Raw genomic sequence first — 26,321 nt, forward strand, 5'->3', positions numbered from 1 at the left:
TGGTGGTGTGTAGTCCCAGCCGCTCGGTAGACTGAGGCAGGAGAATGGCGTGAACCGGGAGGCGGAGCTTGCAGTGAGATGAGATTGCGCCATTGCACTACAGCCTGGGTGACAGAGCGAGACTCCGTTTGGAAGAAAAAGAAAGAAAGAAGGAAAAAAAGGAAGGAAGGAAGGAAGGAAGGAAGGAAGGAAGGAAGGAAGGAAGGAAGGAAGGAAGGAAGGAAGGAAGGAAGGAAGGAAGGAAGGAAGGGAGGGAGGGAGGGAGGGAGGGAGGGAGGGAGGGAGAGAGGGAGAGAGAGAGAGAGAGAGAAAGAAAGAAAGAAAGAAAGAAAGAAAGAAAGAAAGAAAGAAAGAAAGAAAGAAAGAAAGAAGAAAGAAAGAAAGAAAGAAAGAAGGAAAGAAAGAGGAAAGAATGAAAGAAAGAAAGAAAGAAAGAAAGAAAGAAAGAAAGAAAGAAAGAAAGAAAGAAAGAAAGAAGAAAGAAAGAAAGAAAGAAAGAAAGAAAGAAAGAAAGAAGAAGGAAGGAAGGAAGGAAAGAAGAAAAGAAAGAATAAAAGAAAGAAAGCAAAAAATAAGAGAGAGAGAGAGAGAAAAGGGAAGAAAGGAAGATAGAAAAGAAAGAAAGACAGTAAAAAAGCCTACAGCACCCGGTATTCCCGTGCAGTCTCCCAACCAAGTACTAACCAGGCCCAACCCTGCTTAGCTTTAGGAGATCAGACAAGATCAGGCACATTCAGGGTAGTATGGCCGTAGACGTGGGCAGAGGCTCCTGGGTGCCCCAAGAGCCCGGCCTAGCCATGACCACCGGCTTCCAGCCAGCATCGCCAGCCCTGGGCCACCGGGCTCCTCTCGGGACCCCTGGGGCGCTGGCTCTCAGCCTTACCCGCTCCCGAGCTGCCGAGCATCCACCATGTCAGGCCCGCTCGGAACATTGAGTGCTCCGAGGTGTCAGGGCCCAGGGCCCACGAGCCCCTGGGACACCGTCCAGTCCTGCGCCCTGTCACGGAGGTATTCTTTTGGATCACTGGCTGCTCAGGTGTTCCTCTGAGGCCTCCCCTTGCTCCACCCACCCAGAGTAGCCTGAGCTGGCCAAGGGCGAACATCCAGACGAGCTGCTCATGGCCCTTTTGTCACAACGCCCCAACCATGGTGGCTTGTCTGGACTAAGTTCCTGCCGGCGGGCAAGAGGGTGTGGGGGATTGGAGGTTGGGAGATGGCCCTGCTTTGCCTAGAGCTGGCACTAGAGCCGGCAGCCTGATATCCAGTGAGAAGGGCTCAGAGAAACCAAGACACAACCCACCACCACCAGGAACAAATCCACAGACCCACACACAGACACACCCGGGCGCTCCCGTGTGGGAACCCACACACACGAGTGCGCACACACACAGAAACACACACACAGACATACACACACACAGATGCACACACACACAAACAGTTTGAAGGAGAGCAAGGAACAGATGGATGGAGAGATTGAAATGGAGGGAGGGAGAGAGACAGCGATGGAGAGAGAGGAGGGTGGAGAGGGAGAGAGACAGAGAGAGAAAAAGAGAGAGGCAGAGAAACTGAGGGAAGGCGACAGAAGTAGAACGAGGTGCAGGGGCAAACCCAGAAGAGAGAGGGAGAGGGAGCTAGAGGGGGAGGGAGCTAGAGAGCGAGAGCGATAGAGTCTTGGAGAGACACCGCCCTGATCTGGTTGGCAAGGCCCTTTTGAGCAGACGGGGATAGGGTGGAGCAGGCTTGGGCTGGGCCAGAACAGGGTAGTCCGGCCCTCCATGTGAGAGGAGAACTGCCGAGCACTGAGACAGGTTTTGTCTTGGATTAATTGTTTGCCTTGGATGTGGGTTTCGTAGGCTTGTTCCTTTGTTGGCACCTCCCTGTGCTCTTGGTGCGGTGCGGTGGGCCCCTTGATTTACAGAGTGTGCCAGCCCATTTGGCGGGAGATGTGACACCGGGGGTGCCCACGGGTCCCGAGGACTGGGTCTCTGGTGTGTCCTCAGGACTGGAGTTTACAAAAAGTTGGTGGCAATGGGAATCCAGGTGCAAAGGCACTGTTTTCCTGGTGGCTGGCGATTCAATGTCTTTCCCCTGGATAAAGCAGCCCCTGCGTTCTGGAGCGGAGGTCTTGGCTGGCGTGTGTGGCACCCGCTGCCCCTGCCCGCCCTTTCCCCTGATTTGAAAGGTTGCCACAGCGCCCAATGTGTGGATGAAATCGCATGGGCATTCCGGGAGTGGGAAGACACCGGGAACGGCAGGGAACCCACGCCTGCATCTTTGGTGTCCGGCCCCCTGCCCTCTCAGGCTGGAGCCGGGCTCCTGGCAGGGTGTGGGCGAGGCGAAAGCAGTAGGATGCTGCTGTCCGGTGGTGCTTTGTTGGCGGACTCCCAGGAGGAGGTCCCTGGTTGTTGCGGTGGTGTAGGTGGACAATAAAGGGATAGCAGAGTCAGGGGAGGTTGGGAAGGATGGCAACAGTAGGGGCAATTGAGGGAAGGGTCAAGCCACAAATGCCTACAGCAGGCTGGGTGCGGTGGATCATGCCTGTAAACCCAGCACTGTGGGGGCCCGAGGCGGGTGGATCAGGATGGCAGGAGATCCAGACCAGCCTGGCTAACACGGTGAAATCCCGTCTCTACTAAAACTACAAAACATGAGCCCGGCGTGGGGGCAGGCGCCTGTAGTCCCAGCTGCTCTGGAGGCTGAGGCAGGAGAATGGGGTGAACCAAGGAGGCAGAGCTTGCAGTGAACCGAGATCGCACCACTGCCAGACAGCCTGGGTGACAGACTGAGACTGAATTTGGAAGAGAAGGAAAGAAGGAAGGAAGGAAGGAAGGAAGGAAGGAAGGAAGGAAGGAAGGAAGGAAGGAAGGAAGGAAGGAAGGAAGGAAGGAAGGAAGGAAGGAAGGAAGGAAGGAAGGAAAGGAAGGAAGGAAGGAAGGAAGGAAGGAAGGAAGGAAGGAAGGAAGGAAGGAGGAAAGGAAGGAAGGAGGAAAGAAAGGAAGGAAGGAAGGAAGGAAGGAAGGAAGGAAGGAAGGAAGGAAGGAAGGAAGGAAGGAAAGAAGGAAGGAAGGAAAGAAGGAAGGAAGGAAGAAAAAGAAAGAAAGAAAGAAGGAAAGAAAGAAAGAAAGAAAAGAAAAGAAAAAGAAAGAAAAGAAAGAGAGAATAAAGGCAGAAAAGAAAGAAAGAAGGAAAGAAGAAAGAAAGAAGGAAGGAAAGAAAAAAAGAAAGAAGAGAGAGAAGGGAAGAAAGGAAGGTAGAAAAGAAAGAAAGCAAAAACACCTACAGCACCCGGTACTTCCATGCAGTCTCCCATTCAAGTACTAACCAGGCCCAACACTGCTTAGCTTCCGAGATCAGGCAAGACCGGGCGCGTTCAGGGTAGTATGGCTGTAGACACCTACAGAGGCGTCTGGCTTCCCCAAGAGCCGGGTGCAGCCATGCCCGCCGGCTTCCAGCCATCCCCGCCAGTCCGGGGCAGCCGGGCGTGGATCAGGACCCACTAGCATCTCCCCCGCGGCCTTCCCCCAGCTCCCGAGCTGCCGGGCTTCCACCACGTCCGGCCCGATCGGAACAAGGAGTGCTCCGAGGTATCAGGGCCTGTTGCGGAGGTATTCTTTCGGATCCCTGGTAGCTCAGGAACTCCTTCGAGGCCCCCTCTTGCCACAGACACCCAGAGCCGTCAGGACTGGCCAAGTTCGAACAGCCGGCCCAGCAGCGCGTGGCCTCTTTCTCACAACGCCCCAACCACGGTCGCTTGTTCCGACCAAGACCTGGCCGGTGGGCAAGAAGGCGAGGGGTATTTGGGGTTGAGGGATGACCCTGCTTTGCCTGGAGCTGGCACTAGAGACGGCAGCCTGATCCCCTGTGAGAGGAGCTGAGAGAAACCCAGACACACCCCAACACCACCAGAAGCAAATCCACAGCCCCACACACAGACACACCTGGGCCCTTGCGTGCGGGAACCCACATATGCACGCACGCATATGCACACACACACACACACACACACACACATGCACGCCCACACAAACAGCTTGAAGGAGAGCAAGGAAGAGATGGATGGAGAGATTGAAACTGAGGGAGGAAGAGAGACAGCCATTGAGACAGACAGGGGATGGGGAGAGGGAAAGAGACAGACAGAGGCAGAGAATGAGGGAGGGACAGAGAAAGAGAGACAGAGAGACAGAGGGAAGGTGACAGAAGTAGTGCGAGGTGCGGGGGCAAACCCAGAAGAGAGATGGGGAGGGAGCTAGAGAGCGAGAGTGATAGAGTCTTGGAGAGGGTGCGCCCTGCTCCAGTAGGCAGGGCCCTTTTGAGCAGGCCGGGATAGGGTGGAGGGGAATTGAGCTGGGCCAGAACAGGGTGGCCGGGCCGTCTATTCGAGAGGAGTAACGGAGCGCTGAGACCGATTTTGTCTTGGATTAATTACTTGCTTTGGAGGTGGGTTTCCTAGGCTCCTTCCTTTGTTGGCACCTCCCTGTGCTCTTGGCGTGGTGCCGTGGGCCCCTTGATTTCCAGAGTGCCCCCGCCCATTTGGCGGGAGCCGTGGCACCGGGCGTACCCACGGGACCAGAGGCATGGGTCTCTGGCATGTCCTCAGGACTTTAGTTTACACGAGGTTGGTGGCAATGGCAATCTGGGTGCACAGGGACTGTTTTCCTGGTGGCTGGCATAGCAATGTCCTTCCCACCCGATAAAACAGGACCTGTGTTGTGGAGCGGAGGTCTTCACTGGCATGTGTGGCACCCGTTGACCCTGTCTGCCCCTTCCCCCGGTTTGGAAGACTGTGGTGGCGCCCGATAAGTGGATTGAATCGCCTGTGCATTCTGGAAGGGGATAGGCACCGCGAACGGCAGGAAACCGGCGCCTGAGCCATTGGGGTCCGGTCCCCTGCCCTCCCGGGCTGGAGATGGGCTCCTGGCTGGGCGGCGGCTAGGCGGAAGCAGTGGGATACTTCTGCCCGGTGGTGCTTTGGTGGCGGACCCCCAGGAGGAGGTCCCCGGCTGCGGCTGCGGTGTAGGTGGGCGATGACGTGGGAGCAGTCAGGGGAGGTTGGGAAGCATGGCGACAGTAGGGGGAAGGGAGGGAGGGGGGAAGAAGCAAAAGCCTACGGCAGGTCCGGCGCAGTGGATCACGCCTGTAATCCCAGCACTTTGGGAGGCCGAGGTGTATGGATGAGGAGGTCAGGGGATCCAGACCAGCCTGGGTTACACAGTGGAAACCCCTTTCTCGGGCAGGAGAATGGCGTGAACCCGAGAGGCGGAGCTTGCAGTGAGCCGAGATCGCGCAACTGCTCTCTAGCCTGGGTAACAGAGCGAGACTCCGTCTGGAAGAAAAAAAAAAAGAAGGAAAGAAAGAAAGAAAGAAAGAAGGAAGGAAGGAAGGAAGGAAGGAAGGAAGGAAGGAAGGAAGGAAGGAAGGAAAAGAAAGAGGGAAAGAAAGAAGAAAGAAAGAAAGATATAGAGAAAGAAAAGAAAAATAGAAGGAAAGAAAGAAAGAAAGAAGAGAGAGAGAACGGAAGAAAGGAAGGTAGTATAAAAGAAAGACAAGAAAGAAAGCAAAAAAGCCTATAGCGCCCAGTATTCCCAGGCTGTCTCCCATCCAAGTAAGTAACCAGAACCGACCCTGCTTAGCTTCAACGAGAACAGATGATATTGGGCCTGTACAGGATGGTATGTCCATAGTCACCAGCAGAGGCGCCTGGCTGCCCCAAGAGCTGGGCCCCGCCATGCCCGCCGGCTTGCGGCCGACTCCGCCAGCCCGGGGACGCTGGGCTCAGATCGGGACCTCTGAGGCGTCAGGGCCCAGGGTCCAAGATCCTAGGACCCCGTCCCCTCTTCCGCCCTGTAGCGGAGGTATTCTTTTGGATTTCTGGTCAATCACGAACTCCTACGAGGCCCGTTCTTGCGGCACCCACCCAAGAGCTGTCAGGACTGCCCAAGTTCCAACAGCCGGCCCAGACGCTTGTGGCCTCTTTCTCACAACGCCCCCACCACGGTCGCTTGTTCCGACCAAGACCCGGCTGGTGGGCAAGAGGGCGAGGGGGGTTCGGGGTTGAGGGATGACCCTGCTTTGCCCCTGGCTGTCACTAGAGCCAGCAACCTGATCCCCGGCAGGACGGGCTGAGAGAAACCCAGACACACCCCACCACCACCAGGAGCAAATCCACAGCCCCACACACAGACACAGCTGGGCGATCTCGCTCGGGATCCCACAAGCGCGCACGCACACACACATAGACACACATAGACACACACATACACACACACATATGCACAAACACACAACCGGCTTGACAGAGAGCAAGGAAGAGATGGATGGAGAGATTGAAACCGAGGGAGGGAGAGAGACAGCGATCGAGAGAAACAGGGGAGGGGGAGAGGGAAAGAGACAGACAGAGAGGCAGAGAAAGAGAGGGACAGACAAAGAGAGAGAGAGACAGAGAAACAGAGGGAAGGCGACAGAAGCAGCACGAGGGGCAGGGGCAAACCCAGAAGAGAGAGTAGGAGGGAGCTAGAGAGAGAGAGCAATAGAGCCTTGGAGTGGGAGCTCCCTGCTCCGGTAAGCAGGGCCTTTTTGAGCAGGTCAGGATAGGGTGGAGGGGGCTTGGGCTGGGCCAGAACAGGGTGGCAAGCCGTTCCGTGCGAGAGGAGCAACGGTGTGCTCAGACGGGATTTGTCTTGGATTAATTGCTTGCTTTGGAGGTGGGTTTCCTAGGCATCCCCCTGTTCTCTTGGTGCGGTGTGGTGGTCCCCTTGATTTGTAGACTGCGCCTGCCCGTTTGGAGGGATTCATGGCAACGGGTGTGCCCATGGGGCCCCAGGCCTGGTTCTCTGGCGTGTCCTCAGGACTGGAGTTTACACGAAGTTGGTGGCAATTGGGAATCCGGGTGCACAGGGACTGCTTTCCTGGTGGCTGGCGTAGCAATGCCCTTCCCCTGGATAAAACAGCACCTGCGTTATTGAGTGGAGGTCTTGGCTGGTGTGTGTGGCACCCACTGCCCCTGCCCACCCCTTCCCCCGTTTGGAAGGTTGTGGCGGCGCCCGATGAGTGGATTGAATCTCCTGGGCGTTCCTGGAGCGGGAAGGCACCGCGAATGGCAGGGAACCCGCGCCTGGGCCTTTGGGGTCCAGCCCCCTGCCCTCCTGGACTGGAGCCGGGCTCTTGGTGGGGCGGCAGCGCGGAGGAAGCAGTGGGATTCTGCTGCTCGGTGGTGCATTGGTGGCAGACGCCAAGAAGGAGGTCCCCGGCTGCGGCGGGGGTGTTGGGCGATAAAGGGGGAGCAGAGTCAGGGGAGGTTGGGAAGCATGGCGACAGTAGGGGGAAGGGACGGAGGGGGGAAGTCACAAAAGCCTACAGCAGGCCAGGCGGGCTGGATCACGCCTGTAATCCCAGCACTTTGGGAGACCGAGGCGTTTCGATCACGAAGTCAGGAGATCCAGACCAGCCTGGTTTACACAGTGAAACCTCCTCTCTTCTACTACTACAAAACATGAGCCTGGGGTCGTGATGGGTGCCTGGAGTCCCAGCTACTCAGGACGCTGAGGAAGGGGAATGGCCTGAACCCGGGAGGCGGAGCTTGCAGTGTGCCGAGATCGCGCCACTGCACTCCAGCCTGGGTGACAGAGCAAGACTCAGAAAGAAAAGAAAAGAAAAGAAAAGAAAGAAAAGAAAAGAAAAGAAAGAAAGAGAAAGAGAGAGAGAGAAAGAAAGAAAGAAAGAAAGAAAGAAAGAAAGAAAGAAAGAAAGAAAGAAAGAAAAGAAGGAAGAAAGGAAGAAAGAGAGAAAGAAAGAAATGAAAGAAAGAAGGAAAGAAAGAAGAAAGAAAGAAAGAATGCAAGAAAGAAAGAGAAAGAAAGAAAGGAAAGAAGAAAGAAAGAAAGAAAGAAGAAAGAAAGAAAGAAAGAAAGAAAGAAAGAAAGAAAGAAAGAAAGAAGGAAGGAAGGAAGGAAGGAAGGAAGGAAGGAAGGAAGGAAGGAAGGAAGAAGACAAAGAGAAAGGAAGAAAGGAAGGTAGAAAAGAAAGAAATCAGAAAAGCCTACAGCACCTGGTATTTCCAGAGGGTCTCCCATTCAAGTACTAACCAGGCCCCACCCTGCTTACCTTCCGAGATCAGGTGCGTTCAGGGTGGTACGGTGGTAGATGCCGGCAGAGGCACCTGTCTGCCCCAAGAGCTTGGCCCAGCCATGCCTGCTGGACTCCAGCCAGCACCGTAGGCCCGGGGCCGTCGGGCTGGGATTGGGACCCCCGAGCTCCTGGCCCGCAGCCTTCCCCCTGACTCCCAAGCCCCCAAGCTTCCACCATATCACACCCGCTCTGAACAGGGAGTGTTCCCAGGCGTCAAGACCCAGGCCCCACGATCCTGGGACCCCGTCTGGTGCTCCACCCTGTCGGGGAGGTATTCTTTTGGTACCTGGCCGCTCAGGAACTTCTGTGAGGCCTCCTATTACCTCACGCACACAGAGCCGTCATGACTGGCCAAGGGCAAACAGCCGGCCCAGCCGCACGTAGCCTTTTTGTCACAACGCCTCCACCGCGATCACTTGTCCCAACCAAGGACCGGCTGGTGGGCAAGAGGGGTGGGGAGTTGGGGATGGGGCTGGCCCTGTTTTGCCCTGAGCTGGCACTTGAGCTGGCAACCTGATCCCCGGCGAGAGTGAGAGAAATCCAGACACACCCTACCACCACCAGGAGCAAATCCACAGCCCCACACAGAGACACATCTGAGCGCTCGCGTGAGGGAACCCACACACGTGCGTGCGCGCACACACAGACACACACAGACACACACACACACAGATGCACACACACACAAACGGCTTAAAGGAGAGTAAGGAAGAGATGGATGGAGAAATTGAAACCAAGTGAGGGAGAGAGACAGCAATCAAGAGAGACGGGGGGAGGCGGAGAGGGAAAGAGACAGACAGAGAGGCAGAGAAAGAGAGAGGGACAGAGAAAGAGAGAGACAGAGAGACCGAGGGAAGGCGACAGAAATATCGAGAGAAGCAGGAGCAAACCCAGAAGAGAGAGGGGGAGGGAGCTAGAGAGTGAGAGCTATAGAGCCTTGGAGAGACACCGCCCTGCTCCAGTAGGCAGGGCCCTTTTGATCAGGCTGGCATAGAGTGGAGGGGACTTGGGCTGTGCCAGAACAGGGTGGCCAGGCCGTCCACGCAAGAGGAGCAACGTGGAGCGCTGAGACCTGGTTTGTCTTGGATTAATTGCTTGCTTTGGATGTGGGTTCCATAGGCTCGTTTCTTTCTTGGCGCCTCCCTGTGCTCTTGGTGCGGTGCAGTGGGCCCCTTGATTTGCAGAGTGTGCCAGCCCGTTTGGCGGGAGCCGAGTCATCAGGTGTGCCCACAGGGCCAGAGGCCTGGTTCTCTGGCGTGTCGTCTGGACTGGAGTTTACAAGAACTTGGTGGCAATGGGAATCCAGGTGCACAGGGACTGTTTTCCTGGTGGCTGGTGAAGCAATGTCCTTCCCCCGGATAAAGCAGGTCCTGTGTTCTGGTGCGGAGGTCTTGGCTGGCGTGTGTTGCACTTGCTGCCCCTGCCCGCCCCTTCACCCGGTTTGGAAGGTTGCGGCAGCGCCCAATGAGTGGATTGAATCGCCTGGGCGTTCCGGGAACGGGAAGGCACTGCAAACGGCAGGGAACCCGCGCCTGCGCCTTTGGGTTCCGGCCCCCTCCCCTCTCGGGCTGGAGGCGGGCTCCTGCCTGGGCCGCGGCTAGGCAGAAGAGGTGGGATGCTGTTGCCCCATGGTGCTTTGTTGGCGGACCCGCAGCAGGAGATCCCCAGGTGCGGCGGGGGTGTATGTGGGCGATAAAGGGGGAGCAGAGTCAGGGGAGGTTGGGAAGCATGACGACAGTAGGGGGAAGGGAGGGAGGGGGGAAGCCACAAAAGCCATCAGCAGGCCGGGCGCGGTGGATCACGCCTGTAATCCCAGGACTTTGGGATGCCGAGGTGGGTGGATCACCTGTTCAGGAGATCTAAACCAGCCTGGCTAATATGATGAAACCCCGTCTCTAGTAAAACTACAAAACATGAGCGGGGCGTGGTGGCGAGTGCCTGTAGTCCCAGCTGCTCAGGAGGCTGAAGCAGGAGAATGGCAAGAACCTGGGAGGCCGTGCTTTTAGTGAGCTGAGATCAGCCACTGCCCTCCAGCCTGGGTGACAAAGTGAGACTCCGTCTGGAAGAAAAAGGAGGGAAGGAAGGAAGGAAGGAAGGAAGGAAGGAAGGAAGGAAGGAAGGAAGGAAGGAAGGAAGGAGAAAGAAAGAAGGAAAGATAGAAGAAAGAAAGAACGAAAGGAAGATAGAAAAAAGAAAAGAAAGAAAGAAGGAAGGAAGGAAAGAAAGAAAGAAAGAAAAAGAAAAGAAGGAAGGAAAGAAAGAAAGAAAGAAAGAAAGAAAGAAAGAAAGAAAGAAAGAAAGAAAGAAAGAAAGAAAGAAAGAAAGAAAGAAAGAAAGAAAGAAAGAAAGAAAGAAAGAAAGAAAGAAAGAAAGAAAGAAAGAAAGAAAGAAAGAAGAAAGAAAGAAGAGTGAGAAAGAGATGGGAAGAAAGGAAGTTATATAAGAAGGAAAGACAAGAAAGAAAGCAAAAAAGTCTACAGCACCTGGTATTCCCAGGCAGTCTCCCATCCAAGTACTAACCAGGTCCAGATCCTGCTTAGCTTCGGAGATCAGGCGTATTCAGGGTGGTATGGCAGTAGACACCAGCAGAGGATGCCTGGCTGCCCCAAGAGTGCAGCGCCGCCATGCCCGCCGGCTTCCAGCCAGCACCGCCAGCTCGGGGCCACCAGGCTCGGATCAGGATCCCTGAGACTCTCGCCCGCGGCCTTCTCCAGCTCCCGAGCTCCCGAGCTTCCACCACGTCGGCCCACTCAGAACAGGGAGTGCTCCCAGGCATCAGGGCCCAGGGTCCAAGATCCTGGGACCCCGTCAGGTCCTCCACCCTGTCACGGAAGTATTTCTTTGGATCCCTGGCCACTCAGGAGCTCCTGTGAGGCCCCCTCTTGCCCCACCCACCCAGAGCTGTCAGGGCTGGCCAAGTTCAAACAGCCGGCCCAGCCGCCCAGGGCTTTTCTCACAACACCCCCAGCAGGGTCACTTGCTCCAACCAAGACCCAGCCGGTGGGCAATACAGCCTTGGGGGTTGTGGCTTTGGGGATGCTCCTGCTTTTCCCCCGGCTGGCCCTAGAGAGGCAGTGTGGTCCCCGGTGAGAGGGGCTGAGAGAAACCCAGACACACCCCATATCCACCAGGGGCAAATCCATAACCCCACAAACAGACACACCCGGGTGCTTGCATGCGGGAACCCACACACGCGAGCACGCACGCACACAGACACACACACACACACACACACATGCACACCCACATAAGTGGCTTGAATGATAGCAAGGAAGAGATGGATGGGGAGATTGAAACCAAGGGAGGGAGAGAGACAGCAATCGAGAGAGAAAGGGAAGGGGGAGAGGGAAAGAGACAGAGAGGCAAAGAAAGAGAGAGGGACTGAGAAAGAGACAGAGAGAGAGACAGAGGGAAGGTGAGAGAAGTAGTGTGAGTTGCAGGGGCAAACCCAGAAGAGAGAGGGGCAGGGAGCTAGAGAGCAAGACCCATAGAGCCTTGGAGAGGGAGCACCCTGCTGAGGTAGGCAGGGCCCTTTTGAGCAAGCCAGGAGAGGGTGGCAGGGGCTTGGGCTGGGCCAGAACAGGGTGGCCAAGCCACCCATGGGAGAGGAGCAACAGAGCGCTGAGATGGGATTTGTCTTGGATAAATTGTTTGCTTTGGATTTGGGTATCCTAGGATCCTTTCTTTGTTGGCACCTCCCTCTTCTCTGGTATGGTGGCACCGGGCCTGAACACTGGGCTCAAGGCCTGCGCCTCTGGCATGTCCTCAGGACTGGAGTTTACACGAAGGTGTTGGCAATGGGAATCCGGGTGCACAGGGACTGTTTTACTGGGGTCCAGCCGCCTGCCCTCCTGGACTGGAGCCAGGCTACTGGCGGGTCGGTGGCCAGGCAGAAGCGGTAGGATGCTGCTGCTCTGTGGTGTTTTGTTAGTGGACCCCCAGGAGGAGGTCCCAGGCTGCAGCAGTGGTTTAGGTGCGCGATAAAGGGGGAGCAGAGTCAGGGGAAGTTGGGAAGCATAGCTACCGTAGGGGGAAGGGTGGGAGGGGGGAAGCCACAAAAGCCTACAGCAGGCCGGGCATGGTGGATCACGCCTATAATCCCAGCACTTTAGGAGGCTGAGGCGGTTGGATAACGAGGTCAGACGTCCGGGCCAGCCTGGCTAACACGGTGAAACCCCGTCTTTAATAAAACTACAAAACATGAGCCGGGTGGGGTGGCGGGCGCCTGTAGTCCCAGCTGCTCGGGAGGCTGCGGCAGGTGAATGGTGTGAACCCAGGAAGCGAACCTTGCAGTGAGCCAAGATTGTGCCACTGCACTTCAGCCTGGGTGACAGAGCCAGACCCTGTCTGGAAGAAAAAGAAAGAAAGACAGAAAAAGAGAAGAAAGCAAGCAAGCAAGCAAAAGAGAGAGAGAGAGAGAGAGAGAGAGAGAGAGAGAAAGTAAACAAGGAAAGAGAGAAAGAAGGAAAAGAAAGAAAGAAAGAAAAAGAAAAAGAAAGAAAGAAAAAGAAAGAAAGAAAGAAAGAAAGAAAGAAAGAAAGAAAGAAAGAAAGAAAGAAAGAAAGAAAGAAAGAAAGAAAGAAAGAAAGAAGAGAGAGACAAGGGAAGAAAGGAAGGTAGAAAAGAAAGAAAGACCAGAAAGAAAGCAAAAAACCCTACAGCACCCGGTATTCCCAGGCGGTCTCCCATCCAAGTACTAACCAGGCCCAACCCTGCATAGCTTCACAAGATCAGATGAGATCGGGCGCGTTCAGGGTGGTATGACCGTAGATGGCAGCAGAGGCGCCTGGCTGCCCCAAGAGTCGGGCCCAGAAATGCCCGTCGGCTTCCAACCAGCACCACCAGCCCGGGGCCGCCGGGTTCGGATCCGGACTCCCCATTCGATTGCCCGAGGCCTTCCCCCGGCTCCCAAGCTCCAGAGCTTCCACCACGTCGGGCCTGCTGGAAACAGGAAGTGCTCTGAGGCGTCAGGGCCCAAGGCCCATGATCCTGGGACCCTGTCCGGCCCTCCGCCCTGTCTAGGAAGTATTCTTTTAGATCCATGGCCGCTCAGGAGCTTCTGAGAGGCCCCCTCTTGCCCCACCCACCCAGAACCATCAGGGCTGGTCGACGGCGAACAGCCAACCCAGCAGAGCGTGGCCTTTTTCTCAGAATGCCCCGACCACGGTCGCTTGTCCCGACCAAATCCCAGCCTGTGAGCAAGAGGGTGTGGGGTTTTGGGGAATGGGGAATGGTCCTGATTTGCCCCGGGCAGGCACTGGATCCGGCAGCCTGATCTCCGGCGAGAGGGGCTGAGAGAAACCCAGATGCACCCCACCACCATCAGGAGCAAATCCACAGGCCCACACACAGACACACCTGGGACCTCGCGCGCGCAGGATCCTACACATGCGCGCGTGCACACAGACACACACACACGCACACACACACACGCACACACACACATGCACGCACACACAAACGGGTTGAAGGAGAGCAAGGAAGAGATGGATGGAGAGATTGAAACCGAGGGATGGAAAGAGACAGCGATCGAGCGAGACGGGGGACGGGGACAAGGAAAGAGACAGAGAGGTAGAGAAAGAGAGAGGGACAGAGAAAGAGAGAGAGAGAGACAGAGACACAGAGGGAAGACGACAGAAGTATCGCGACCTGAAGGGGTAAACCCAAAAGAGAGAGGGGGATGGAGCTAGACAGCGAGAGCCATAGAGACTTGGAGAGGGAGCGACCTGCTCCGGTAGGCGGGGCCCTTTTGATCAGGCCGGGATAGGGTGGAGGGCGCTTGGTAGGCCGGAACAGCTTGGCCAGGCCGTCTATGCGAGAGGAGCAATGGAGCGCTGAGACGAGTCTTGTCATGGATTGATTGCTTGCTTTGGAGGTGGGTTTCGTAGGCTCCTTCCTTTGTTGGCACCTCCCTGTGCTCTTGGTGCGGTGCAGTGAGCCCCTTGATTTGCAGAGTGCACCCGCCCGTTTGGCAGGAGCCATGACACCGGGAGTGCCCACGGTGCCTGAGGCCTGGGTCTCTTTCATGTCCTCGGGACTGAAGTTTACACGAAGTTGGTGGCAATGGAATCCGGGTGCACAGAGACTGTTTTCTTATTGGCTGGCAAAGCAATGTCCTTCCCCCAATAAAGCGGTCCCTGCGTTCTGGAGCGGAGGTCCTGGCTGGCGTGGTGTGGCACCTGCTGCCCCTGCCCGCCCCTTCCCCCGGTTTGGAAGGTTGTGGCGGCGCCCGATGAGTGCATTGAATCGCCTGGGAGTTCTGGGAGCGGGAAGGCAGCGCGAATGGCAGGGAACCTGCGCCTGCGCCTTTATGATCCCGCCCCCTGCCCTCTGGGGATGGACCCGGGCTCCTGGCTTGGCAGCGGCGAGGCGGAAGAGGTGGGAGGCTGCTGCCCGGTTGTGCTTTCGTGGCGGACCCCCAAGAGGATGTGCCCGGCTGTGGCGGGGGTGTAGGCGGGCGATAAAGTGGGAGCAGAGTCCGGGGATGTTGGGAAGCATGGCGACAGTAGGGGGAAGGGAGGGAGGGGGGAAGCCACAAAAGACTATAGCAGGCCTTGCGCGGTGGATCTCGCCTGTAACCACCGCAGGCTGGGATTCCGAGGAGGGTGGATCACGAGGTCAGGGGATCCAGACCAGTCTGGCTAACAGGGTGAAGCCCCGTCTCTACTAAAACTACAAAACATGAGCCCGGTGTGGTGGTGGGTGGGGGCCTGTAGTCCCCACTTCTTGGGAGGCTGAGGCAGGAGAATGGCGTGAACCCAGGAGGCCAAGCTTTTAGTGAGGCGAGGTCGCACCACTGCACTCCAGCCTGTGTGACAGAGTGAGACTCTATCTGGAAAAGAAAGAAAGAAAGAAAGAAAGAAAGAAAGAAAGAAAGAAAGAAAGAAAGAAAGAAAGAAAGAAAGAAAGAAAGAAAGAAAGAAAGAAAGAAAGAAAGAAAGAAAGAAAGAAAGAAAGAAAGAAAGAAAGAAAGAAAGAAAGGGAGATGAAAGAAGGAAAGAAAGAAGAAAGGAAGGAAGAAAGAAAGAGAAAGAAGGAAGGAAAAAAGAAAGAAGGGAAGGAAGAAAGAAAGAGCAAGAAATATAGAAAGAAGGAAAGAAAGAATGAAAGAAAGGAAGGGAGAAAGAAAGAAAGAAAAGAAGGAAAGAGAGAAGAAAGAAAGAGAGAAAGAAAAGAGGGAAAGAGAGAAAGAAAAAGAAAGAAGAAAGAAAAAAGAGAAAGAAAACGAAGAAAGAAGAAAAGAAAGAAAGAAGAAAGAAGAGAGAGAGAAGGGAAGAAAGAAAGGTAGAAAAGAAAGAAAGACATGAAAGAAAGCAAAAAAGCCTTCAGCGCCCGGTGTTCCCAGGCGGTCTCCCATCCAAGTACTAAACGGCCAGACCCTGCTAAGCTTCCGAGATCAGACGAGATCAGGCGCATTCAGGGTGGTATGGCTGTAGATACCAGCAGAGGCTCCTGGTTGCCCCAAGAGCCCAGCCCAGCCACGCTCGCCGGCTTCCAGCCGGCACTGCCAGCCTGGGGCTGCCGGGTTCGGATCGGGACCCCCAAGCCGCTCGCCCGTGGCCTTCCCCCGGCTCCAGAGCTCCGGACATTCCACCACATCGGGCCGCTCAGAACAGGGAGTGCTCCGAGCCGTCAGGGCCCAGGACCATGATCCTGAGACTCCGTCCAGTCCTCCACCCTGTCGCTTAGGTATTCTTTTGGATTCATGGTCGCTCAGGAGCTCCTGCCTGGCCCCCTCTTGCCTCACCCAGCCAGAGCCGTCAGGGCTGGCCAAGGGCGAACAGCTGGCCCAGAGGCACGTGGACTTTTTCTCATAAGGCCACCACCACGGTCGCTCTTCCCCAACAAGACCTGGCTGTTGGGCAAGATGGTGTGGGGAGTTGGGGGTTGGGGTATGGCCCTGCTTTGCTCCGTCCTGGCACTATAGCCAGCAGCCGGATCCCCGGTGAGAGGGGCTGAGAGAAACCCAGACACACCCTGTCACAACCAGGAGGAAATCCACAGCCCCACACACAGACACACCCGGGTGCTCGCGTGTGGAAACTCACACGCGCCCGTGCACTCACACACACACGCACGCACACACAAACGTCTTGAGGGAGAGCAAGGAAGACATGGATGGAGAGATTGAAACTGGGGGAGGGAGAGAGACAGCGATCGAGAGAGACAGGGGAGGGGGAGAGGGAAAGAGACAGAGAGGCAAAGAAAGAAAGAGGGACAGGGAAAGAGAGAGAGACAGAGAGACAGAGGGAAGGCGACAGGAGCGCGAGGTGCAGGGGCAAACACAGAAGAGAGAGGGGGAAGAAGCTAGAGAGCGAGAGCGATAGAGCCTTGGAGAGGGCGTGCCACGCTCCGTAGGCCAGGGCCCTTTTGAGCAGGCCAGGATAGGGTGGAGGGGGATTGGGCTGGGCCAGAACAGGGTGGCCAGGCCGTCCATGTGAGAGGAGTAATGGAGCGCTGAGACCGATTTTGTCCTGGATTAATTGCTTGTTTTGGAGGTGGGTTTCATAGGCTCCTTCTTTTGTTGGCACCTCCCTGGGCTCTTGGTGCGGTGCAGAGGGCCCTTGGATTTGCAGAGTGCCCCCGCCCCTTTGGCGGGAGCCATGACACCGGGTGTGCCCACGGGGCCTAAGGCCTGGGTCTCTGGCGTGTCCTCGGGACTTTAGTTTACACGAGTTTGGTGGGAATGGGAATCCGGGTGCACAGGGACTATTTTCCTGGTGGCTGGCATAGCAATGTCCTTCCCCCTGATAAAACAGGCACTGAATTCTGGAGTGGAGGTCTTGGCTGGTGTGTGTGGCACCCGCTGACCCTGGCCACCCCTTCCCCCGGTTTGGAAGATTACAGGGGTGCCGGATGAGTGTAATGAATTGCCTCGGCCTTCGGGGAGCAGGAAGGCACCACGAACTGCAGGGAACCCGCGACTGCGCCTTTGGGGTCAGGCCCCCTGCACTCCGGGGCTGGAGAAGGGGCCCTGGCAGGGCGGCTGCGAGGCGTGAGCAGTGGTATGCTCCTACAGTAGGCCAAGTGTGGTGGATCAAGCCTGTAATGCCAGGACTTTGGGATGCCTAGGCGGGTGGATCAGGACTTCAGGAGATCTAGGCCAGCCTCGCTAATACAGTGAAACCGCGTCTCTAATAAAACTGCAAAACATGAGCCGGGCGTGGTGAAGGGCACCTGTAGTCCCAGGCTGAGGCAGGAGAATGGCGTGATCGCGGGAGGCCGAGCTTTTAGTGAGCCGAGATAGCGCCACTGCACTCCATCCTGGGTGAAAGAGCGAGACTCCATCTGGAAGATAAAGAAGGAAAGACAGGAAGGAAGGAAGGAAGGAAGGAAGGAAGGAAGGAAGGAAGGAAGGAAGGAAGGAAGGAAGGAAGGAAGGAAGGAAGGAAGGAAGGAAGGAAGGAAGGAAGGAAGGAAGGAAGGAAGGAAGGAAGGGAGAGAAAGAAAGAAAAGAAAGACAGAAAGAAAGAGAAAGAAAGAAAAGAAAGAGGGAAAGAAAGAAAGAGGAAAGGAAAGAAGAAAGAAAGAAAGAAAGAGAAAGAAAGAAAGAAAGAAAGAAAGAAAGAAAGAAAGAAAGAAAGAAAGAAAGAAAGAAAGAAAGAAAAGAAAGAAGGAAGGAAGGAAAGAAGGAAGGAAGAGAGAAAGAAAAAGAAAGAAGAAAGAAAAAGAGAGAGAAAGAAAAGAAAGAAAGAAGAGAGAGAGACAGAAGGGAAGAAAGGAAGGTAGAAAAGAAAGAAAGACAAGAAAGAAAGCAAAAAAGCCTAAACCGCCCGGTATTCCCAGGCGGTCTCCTATCCGAGTAATAACCAGGCCCGACCCTGCTTAGCTTCCGAGATCAGACGAGATCCGGGGCATTCAGGGTGGTATGGCCGAGGATGTGGGCAGAGGCAGCTGGGTGCCCCAGGAGCCTGGCCCAGCCATGCCCGCCGGCCCGGGGCCGCCGGGCTCGGATCAGGACCCCCGTGACACTGGCTCTCGGCCTTCCCCCGGCTCCCGGGCTGCCAAGCTTCCACCACGTTGGGCCCGATCGGAACATTCAGTGCTTGGAGGCCTCAGGGTCCAGGGCCCACGATCGTAGGACCGGTACTCCGCCCTGTCCCGGAGGTATTCTTTTGGATCCCTGGTCACTCAGGAGCTCCTGCGAGGCCCCTGCTTACCCCACAAACCCAGAGACGTCAGGGCTGGTCAAGGTCGAACAGACGGCCCAGGCGCGTGTGGCCTTTGTCTCACAACGCCCAAAGAATGGTCGCTTGTCCCAACCAGGAGCCGGTCTCTGGCCAAGAGGGCGTGGCGATTGGGGATTGGGGGATGGTCCTACTTTGCCTTGGGCTGGCAATAGAGCCGGCAGCGTCATCCCGGGTGAGTCGGGTTTTGTCTTAGATTAATTGCTTCCATTGGAGGTGGTTTTCGTGGGCTCCTTCCTCGGCTGGCAGCTGCCTGTGCTCTTGGTGCTCTTGGTGCGGTGCGGTGGACCCTTAGATTTCCAGAGTGCGCCCGCCCGTTTGGCGGGAGCCGTGTCTCCGGCTTGTTCCTCGGGACTCGAGTTTACACGAAGTTGGTGGCAATGGGAATCCAGGTGCACAGGGACTCTTTTCCTGGTAGCTGCCGAAGCAATGTCCTTCCCCCAGATAAAGTAGCACTTGCGTTCTGTAGCGGAGGTCTTGGCTGGCATGTGTCTCACCCGCTGCCCCTGTCGGCCCCTTTAACCGTATTGGAAGGATGTAGCGGGGTCTGATGAGTGGATTGAATCGCCTGCGCGTTCCGGAAGCGGGAAGGCACCGCGAACAGCAGGGAACCCGTGCCTGCGCCTTTGGAGTCCGGGCCACTGCCCTCCCAGGCTGGAGCCGGGCTCCTGGAGTGGAGGCGGCGAGGTGGAAGCGGTGGGATGCTGCCGCCTGGTGGTGCTTTGGTGGCAGACCCCCAGGAGGAGGTCACCGGCTGCAGTGGGGGTGTAGGCAGGCGATAAAGGGGGAGCAGAGTCAGAGGAGGTTGGGAAGCATGGCGACAGTAGGGGGAAGGGAGGGAAGGGGGAAGTCACAAAAGCCTACAGCAAGCGGTGGATCACGCCTGTAATCCTAGCACTTTGGGAGGCCGAGGAGGGTGGATCACGAGGTCAGGAGATCCAGACCAGCCTGGGTAACACGGTGAAACCCCGTCTCTACTAAAACTACAAAACATCAGCCGGGCGTGGTAGTCCCAGGTGCTCGGGAGGCTGAGGCAGGAGAATGGCGTGAACCTGGGAAGCTGAGCTTGCAGTGAGCCGAGATTGCGGCACTGCACTCCAGCATGGGTGACAGAGCGAGATTCCATCTGGAAGAAAAAGAAAGGAGGAAAGAAAGGAAAGAAAGGGAGAAAGAGAGAGAGAAAGAGAGAAAGAGAGAAAGAGAGAAAGAAAGAAAGAAAGAAAGAAAGAAAGAAAGAAAGAAAGAAAGAAAGAAAGAAAGAAAGAAAGAAAGAAAGAAAAGAAAGAAGGAAAGAAAGAAGAAAGAGAGAGAGAGAAAGAAAAGAAATAAAGAAAGAAGAGAGAAAGAGAGAAGGAAAGAAATGAAGGTAGAAAAGAAAGAAAGACAAGAAAGAAAGCAATAATGACTACAGCACCCGATATTCCCAAGTGGTCTCCCATCCAAAGACTAACTAGGTGCTACCCTGCTTACCTTCCGAGATCAGACGAGATGGGGCACGTTCAGGGTGGTATTGCCATAGACGCCGGCAGAGGTGCCTGGCCGCCACAAGAGCCCAGCCCAGCCATGCCCCTCGGCTTCCAGCCGGCATCGCCCACCCGGGGCCTCCCGGCTTGTATTGGGACCCCCGAGCCGCTCCTCCGCGGCCTTCCTCCGGCTCCCGAACTGCCGAGCTTCCACCACGTCAGGCCCGCTGGGAACAGGGAGTGCTCCGAGGCATCAGGGCCCAGGGCCCACCATCCTATGAACACGTCCTGTCCTCCGCCGTGTCGCGGAGGTATTCTTTTGGATCTCTGGTGGCTCAGGAGCTCCTGCAAGGCCCCCTCTTGCCGCACCCAGCCAGAGTCATCAAGGCTGGCCAAGGGCGAACAGGAGGCCCAGCAGCGCGTGGCCTTTTCCTCACAATGCCAACAACTGGGCCTGCGCCTTTGGGGTCTGGCCCCCTGCCCTTCCAGGCTGGATCCGAGCTCCTGGCCGGGCGGCGGCTAGGCAGAAGCGGTGGAATGCTGCTGCCAGGTGGTGCTTTGGTGGCGCACCCATAGAAGGAGATCCCCGACTGCGACGGGGGTGTAGGGGCGCGATAAAGTGGGAGCAGAGTCAGGGGAGGTCGGGAAGCATGGCGACAGTAGGAGGAAGGGAGGGAGAGGGGAATCCACAAAAGCCTACATCAGGTCGGGTGCAGTGGATCACTCCTGTAATCCAGCACTTTGTGTGGCCGAGGCGTGTGGATCACGTAGTCAGGAGATCCAGACCAGCCTGGCTAACACGGTGAAACCGCGTCTCTACTAAAACTACAAAATATGAGCCGGGCGTGGTGGCCCCGCCTGTAGTCCCAGCTGCTCGGGATGCTGAGGCAGGAGAATGGCGTGAACCCGGGCGGAGGAGCTTGCAGTGAGAAGAGATCGCACCACTGCACTCCAGTCTGGGTGACAGAGCGAAACTCCGTCTGGAAGAGAAAAGAAAGGAAAGAAAGAAAGAGAGAGAGAGAGAGAGAGAGAGAGAGAGAGAGAGAGAGAGAGAGAAAGAAAGAAAGAAAGAAAGAAAGAGAGAGAAAGAGAGAAAGAAAGAAAGAATGAAAGAAAGAAAGGAGAGAAAGAGAGAAAGAGAGAGAGAGAGAAAGAAAGAAAGAAAGAAAGAAAGAAGGAAAGAAAGAAAGAAAGAAAGAGAGAGAGAAAGAGAGAAAGAAAGAAAGAATGAAAGAAAGAAAGGAGAGAAAGAGAGAAAGAGAGAAAGAGAGAGAGAGAAAGAGAAAGAAAGAAAGAAAGAAAGAAAGAAAGAAAGAAAGAAAGAAAGAAAGAAAGAAAGAAAGGCAGGGAGGGAGGGAGGAAGAGAGAGAAGAAAGCGAGAAGGAAAGAAAGAAGAAAGAATGAGAGAAAGAAGGAAAAGAAAGAAAGAAAGAAAACAAAGAAAAAAGAAAAGAAGGAAAGAAAGAGAAAGAAAGAAGGACAGAAAGGACAGAGAGAAAGAAAGACTGAAAGAAAATAAAGAAGAAAGAAAGAGAAAGAAAAGAAAAAAGAAGGAAAGAGAGAGAAAGAAAAGAAAGAAGGAAAAAGAAGAAAGAAAGAAGGAAAGAAAGAAAGTGAAAGAAAGAAAGTGAAAGAAAGAAAAGAAAGAAAGAAACAGAGAAGAGGGGAATGAAAGGCAGGTAGAAAAGAAAGAAAGACGAAAAAGAAAACAAAAAAGCCTACAGCACTAGGTATTCCCAGGCGGTCTCCCATCCAAGTACTAACCAGGCCCCACGCTGCTAAGCTTCAGAGATCAGACGAGATCGGGCGGGTTCAGGTGGCATGCCTGTAGCCGCCGGCAGAGGCACTTGGCTGCCCCAAGAGCCCTGCCTTCCCATGCCTGCCGGCTCCCAGCTGGCACCGCCAGCCCGGGGACGCCGGGCTCATATTCAAACCCCCGAGAAGCTCGCCCTCGGCCTTCCCCCGGCTCCCGAGCTCCCGAGTTTCCACCACGTAGGGCCCGCTCGGAACAGGGAATGCTCCGAGGCGTCAGGGCCCAGGGCCCACGATCCCGGACCCCGTCCGGTCTTCCGCCCTGTCTAGGAAGTATTCTTTTAGATCCATGGCGGCTCAGGAGCTCCTGCGAGGCCCCCTCTTGCCCCACCCAGCCAGAGCCCTCAGGGCTGGCCAAGGGCGAACAGGCGGCTGAGCAGCGCATGGACTTTTTCTCACAATGCCAACACAATGGTCATTTATCCCGACCAAGACCCGGCCGGTGGGCAAGAGGGCGTTGGGGGTTGGGGTTTGGGGGATGGCCCTGCTTTGACCCGGTCTGGCCCTAGAGCCAGCAGCCTGATCTCCAGCGAGAGAGGCTAAGAGAAACCCAGACACACGCCAACACTACCAGGAGCAAATCCACAGCCCCACACACAGACACACCCTTGCTGTCACGCGCAGGAACACACACGCGCGCGCGCACAGACACACGCAAGCATGCACGCACACACAAACGGCTTGAAGGACAGTAAGGAAGAGATGGATGGAGATATTGAAACTGAAGGAGAGAGAGAGACATCCATGGAGAGAAACAGGGGAAGGGGAGAGGGAAAGAGACAGACAGAGATTTAGAGAGAGATAGTGGGACAGAGAAAGAGAGAGAGACAGAGAGACAGAGGGAAGGCGGCAGAAGTAGTGGGAGGTGCAAGGGCAAACCCAGAAGAGAGAGGGGGAGGGAGCTAGAGATCCAGAGTGATAGAGACTTGGAGACGGAATGCCCTGCTCCTGTAGGCAGGGCCGTTTTGAGCAGACCGGGATAGGCTGGAGGGGCCTTGGGCTGGGTCAGAACAGGGTGGCCAGGCCATCCATGCGAGAGGAGCAACGCAGCGCTGATACAGAGATTGTCTTGGATTAATTGCTTGTTTTGGAGGTGGGTATCGTAGGCTCCTTCCTTTGTCGGCAGTTACCTGTGCTCTTGGTGCGGTGCGGTATGCCTCTTGATTTAGGCTCCTTCTTTTGTTGGCACCTCCCTGTGCTCTTGGTGCGGTGCGGTGCGGTGTGCCCCTTGATTTAGGCTCCTTCCTTTTTTGGCACCTCCCTGTGCTCTTGATGCGGTGCGGTGTGCCCCTTGATTCGCAGAGTGCGCCCGCCAGTTTAGCGGGATCCGTGGAACGGGCCGTGCCCACGGGGCACGAGGCCTGGGTCTCTGGCGTATCCTCGGGGCTGGAGTTTACACGAAGATGGTGGCAATGGGAATCTGGGTGCACAGGGACAGTTTCTTGGTGGCTGGCGAAGCAATGTCCTTCCCCGGATAAAGCAGCCGCTGCGATCTGGAGTGGAGGTCGTGGCCGGCGTGTGTGGCACCCGCTGCCCCTGCCCGCTCCTTTCCCCGGTTTGGAAGGTTGCGGTGGTGCCCGATGAGTGGATTGAATTGCCTGGGCGTTCCGGGAATGGAAAGGTACCATGAACGGCAGGCAACCGGCGCCTACCCCTTTGGGATCCGGCCCCCTGCAATCCCGGGCTGGAGCCGGGCTTCTGGCGGGGCGGCAGCGAGGTGGAAGCGCTGGGATGCTACTGCCCGATGGTGCTTTGGTGCTGGAACCCCAGAAGGAGGTCCCCAGCTGCAGCAGGAGTGTAGGGGGGCGATAAAGGAGTAGCAGCGTCAGGGGAGGTTGGGAAGCATGGCGACAGTAGGGGGAAGGGAGGGAGAGGGGAAGCCACAAAAGCCTACAGCAGGCTGAGTGTGGTGGATCACGCCTCTAATCCCAGCACTTTGGGAGGCCGAGGCGGATGGATCACGAGGTCAGGAGATCCAGACCAGCCAGGCTTAGACGGTGAAACCCCGTCTCTACTAAAACTACAAAGTATGAGCCGGGTGTGGTGGCGGGCGCCTGTACTCCCAGCTGCTCCGGAGGCTGAGACGTGAGAATGGCGTGAACCCGGGAGGCGGAGCTTACAGTGAGCCAAGATCGGGCCACTGCACTCCAGCCTGGGTGAAAGAGTGAGACTCTGGAAGAAAAAGAGAGAAAAGAAAAGAGAAAAGAAAAGAGAAAAGAAAAGAAAAGAAAAGAAAGAAGGAAGGAAGGAAGGGAAGGAGGGAGGGAGGGAGGGAGGGAGGGAAGGAGAGAGAGAAAGAAGGAAAGAAGGCAAGAAAGAGAGAGGAAGAAGGAAAGAAAGAAAGAAAACGAAAGAAAGAAAGAAAAGAAGGAAAGAGAGAAAGAAAGAAAAGAAAGAATTAAAGAAAGAAGAAAGAGAGAAAGAAAAGAAAGAAAGAAGGAAGGAAAGAAAGAAGAAAGAAAGAAAGAAAAGAAAGAAAGATGGAAAGAAAGACCGAAAGAGAGAGAAAGAACGAAAAGAAAGAAAATCGAAGAAAGAAAGAAAGAAAGAAAGAAAGAAAGAAAGAAAGAAAGAAAGAAAAGAAAGAAGAAAGAAAGAGAGAAAGAAAGAAGGAAAGAAAGAGAAAGAAAGAACAGAGAGAGAGAAGGGAAGAAACGAAGGTAGAATAGAAAGAAAGTCAGGAAAGAAAGCCAAAAACCTACAGTACCCAGTATTCCCAGGCGGTCTGCCGTCCAAATACTAACCAGGTCCGACCTTGCTTAGCTTCGGAGATCGGGCGCGTTCAGGGTGGTATGGCAGTAGAGAGTAACAGAGGCGCCTGGCTGCCCCAAAAGCCCGGCCCAGCCATGCCTGCCGGCTTCCAGCCAGCACCGCCGGCCCGGGCCCGCCGGGCTCGGATCGGGACCCCGGAGTGGCTCGCCCGCGGCCTTCCCCCGGCTCCCGAGCTCCCAAGCTTCCACCACGTCGGGTCAGCTCAGAACAGGGGGCACTCCGAGGCGTCAGGGTCCAGGGCCCACGATCCTGGGACCTCATCCGGTCCTCCACCCTGTCGCACAGGTATTCTTTTGGATCCGTGGCTGCCCAGGAGCTCCTGCGAGGGCCCCTCTTGCCCCACCCATCCAGAGCCGTCTGTGCTGGCCAAGGGCAACAGCCGGCCCAGCCGCGCATGGCCTGTTTCTCACAACGCCCCCACCACTGTAGCGAGTCCCAGCCGCTGGGCAAGAGGGCGTGGGGGTTTGGGGGTTGGGAGACGGCCCTGCTTTGTCCCGGGCTGGCACTAGAGCTAGAAGCCTGATCCCCGGAGAGAGGGGCTGAGAGAAACCCAGACACACCCCACCACCACCAGGAGCAAATACACAGCCGCACACACAGACAAACCCGGGCGTTCGTGCACGGGAACCAACACATGCGCGAGCTCACGCACATAGACACACACACAGACACACACACACACACACACACACACACACACACACATGCATGCACACACAAACGGCTTGAAGGAGAGGAAGGAAGAGATAAATGGACAGATTGAAACCGAGGGAGGGAGAGAGACGGCGATCTAGAGAAACAGGGGAGGGAGAGAGGGAAACAGACAGACAGAGAGGCAGAGGAAGAGAGAGGGACAGAGAAAGAGAGAGAGACAGAGGGACAGAGGGAAGGCGACAGAAGTAGCCTGAGCTGCAGGGGCAAACCCAGAAGAGAGAGGGGGAGGAAGCTAGAGAGCAAGAGTAATAAAGGCTTGGAGAGGGAGCGCCCTGCTCCGGTAGGCGGGGCCCTTTTGAGCAGGCCAGGATAGGGTGGAGAGGGCTTGGGCTTGGCCAGAACAGGGTGGCCAGGCCGTCCATGCCAGAGGAGCAACGGAGCGCTGAGACGGGTTTTGTCCTGGATTAATTGCTTGCTGTGCAGGTAGGTTTCATAGGCTCCTTCCTTTGTTAGCACCTCCCTATGCTCTTAGCGTGGTGCGGTGGTCCCCTTGATTTGCAGGGTTTGCCTGTCCGTTTGGCGGGAGCAGTGGCAAAGGGCTTGCCCAAGGGGCCCGTAGGCCATTGTCTCTGGCGTGACCTTGGGACTGGAGTTTACAGGAAGTTGGTGGCAATGGGAATCCGGGTGCACAGGGACTGTTTTCCTGGTGGCTGGCGAAGCAATGTCCTTCCCCCGGATAAAGCAGCCCCTGCGTTCTGGAGCAGAGTTCTTGGCTGGCGTGTGTGGCACCCGCTGCCCCTGACTGACCCTTCTCCCCGTTTGGAAGGTTGTGGCGGCGCCTAATGAGTGAATAGAATCGCCTGGGCGTTCCGGGAGAGGGAAGGCACCACGAATGGCAGGGAACCGAGGCCTGCGCATTTGGGATCCGTCCCCCTGCCCTCCTGGACTGGAGCCGGGCTCCTGGCAGAGCGCCAGCGAGGCGGAAGGGGTGGGGTCCTGCTGCCCGGTGGTGCTTTGGTGGCAGACCCCCATGAGGAGGTCCCAGGCTGTGGTGGGGGTGTAGGCGGGCGATCAAGTGGGAGCAGAGTCAGGGAAGTTTGGGAAGCATGGCGACAGTAGGGGGAAGGGAGGGAGGGGGAAGCCACAAAAGCCTACAGCAGGCGGGGCACTGTGGATCACGCCTGTAATCCCAGCACTTTGGGAGGCCGAGATGGGTGGGTCACGAGGTCAGGAGATCCAGACAAGCCTGGCTAACACGGAGAAACCCAGTCTCTATTAAAACTACAAAACATGAGCCGGGCTTGGT

The 26,321-nt window shown here is 55.9% G+C and overlaps 1 non-coding gene and 8 pseudogenes across 1 annotated transcript; all 9 read right to left on the minus strand.

Annotated features, from left to right (window-relative positions):
• Positions 1-635: 635 nt before the first annotated feature.
• LOC112423259 (5S ribosomal RNA) lies at positions 636-755 on the minus strand (annotated as a pseudogene).
• A 2,521-nt stretch (positions 756-3,276) lies between these two features.
• On the minus strand, positions 3,277-3,395 carry LOC112429546 (5S ribosomal RNA; annotated as a pseudogene).
• Positions 3,396-8,035: 4,640 nt separating this feature from the next.
• On the minus strand, positions 8,036-8,144 carry LOC112429555 (5S ribosomal RNA; annotated as a pseudogene).
• Positions 8,145-10,598: 2,454 nt separating this feature from the next.
• On the minus strand, positions 10,599-10,708 carry LOC112429556 (5S ribosomal RNA; annotated as a pseudogene).
• A 2,071-nt stretch (positions 10,709-12,779) lies between these two features.
• Positions 12,780-12,899, minus strand: LOC112429562 (5S ribosomal RNA). Its single transcript, XR_003021835.1, has one exon. It is a non-coding gene; the product is annotated as a 5S ribosomal RNA (ribosomal RNA).
• Positions 12,900-15,447: 2,548 nt separating this feature from the next.
• Positions 15,448-15,565, minus strand: LOC112423273 (5S ribosomal RNA; annotated as a pseudogene).
• Positions 15,566-17,887: 2,322 nt separating this feature from the next.
• On the minus strand, positions 17,888-18,007 carry LOC112429542 (5S ribosomal RNA; annotated as a pseudogene).
• A 1,709-nt stretch (positions 18,008-19,716) lies between these two features.
• On the minus strand, positions 19,717-19,835 carry LOC112429559 (5S ribosomal RNA; annotated as a pseudogene).
• Positions 19,836-21,492: 1,657 nt separating this feature from the next.
• On the minus strand, positions 21,493-21,610 carry LOC112429558 (5S ribosomal RNA; annotated as a pseudogene).
• Positions 21,611-26,321: the final 4,711 nt, after the last annotated feature.

The sequence above is a fragment of the Macaca nemestrina genome, chromosome 1 (genome assembly GCF_043159975.1).
Source record: "Macaca nemestrina isolate mMacNem1 chromosome 1, mMacNem.hap1, whole genome shotgun sequence".
NCBI lineage: Eukaryota > Metazoa > Chordata > Mammalia > Primates > Cercopithecidae > Macaca > Macaca nemestrina.